At 41.4% G+C, this 570-nt stretch overlaps 1 protein-coding gene across 1 annotated transcript in view; it reads left to right on the forward strand.

The window, feature by feature from the left end:
* Positions 1–570, forward strand: part of MPP7 (membrane protein, palmitoylated 7 (MAGUK p55 subfamily member 7)) — a gene marked incomplete at both ends in the record, with an annotated part of 42,031 nt that overhangs the window by 9,868 nt on the left and 31,593 nt on the right. The gene's annotated exons all lie outside the window — the stretch shown is intronic.

A 570-nucleotide genomic window follows, 5' to 3' on the forward strand; every position in this document is an offset into this window, starting at 1 on the left:
CTGAATTGCGAGTGGCTGTCTCACAGTTTTTGTTCAATACTGAGATGATTAATTTCAAGTGTTAGCACACTGATATTCATACTTGCTTTATGGTGTTGTGTTCCCTACGGAAACATATTTTCCTGCAAAAACGAATATTTAAAAATCTCTAGAAACGCAATAGCACTAGAAAAGTTGTGAACAATTTCCTCATTTACCTCCTTGAGGTGCAATATAAACATCAAAAGCTAGTTAGAGCTTGTTTCAAAAGTACCAGAATTATTGATTCCAGTCCTATGGCTGGTGAAATAAGCCCTTGGCTGCTGCTTGTCGAACAGTAAGCTCTTGGATCACAGACACGCCGGCAGAAGTATGTCTCGCTTGGTAGTGGACAGGCCTGTTTGCATTTTGCTTAAATCATTGGCTGGCTGTTGGGACTCTGCTAGTTCTATGAAACTTGTTGGCTGCCTGCAATAGCAGCAGAGGCTCCAGCTGATTAGCACTTCCTTCAATAGCAAAATGTCACTGAGGCAGTGGGAATATATTGTGGTTAATAAGTAGAACGCAGCCAGACATGCTTTAAGTGGGATG

Source organism: Buceros rhinoceros, unplaced genomic scaffold, assembly GCF_000710305.1.
Source record: "Buceros rhinoceros silvestris isolate BGI_N320 unplaced genomic scaffold, ASM71030v1 scaffold29924, whole genome shotgun sequence".
Lineage (NCBI taxonomy): Eukaryota > Metazoa > Chordata > Aves > Bucerotiformes > Bucerotidae > Buceros > Buceros rhinoceros.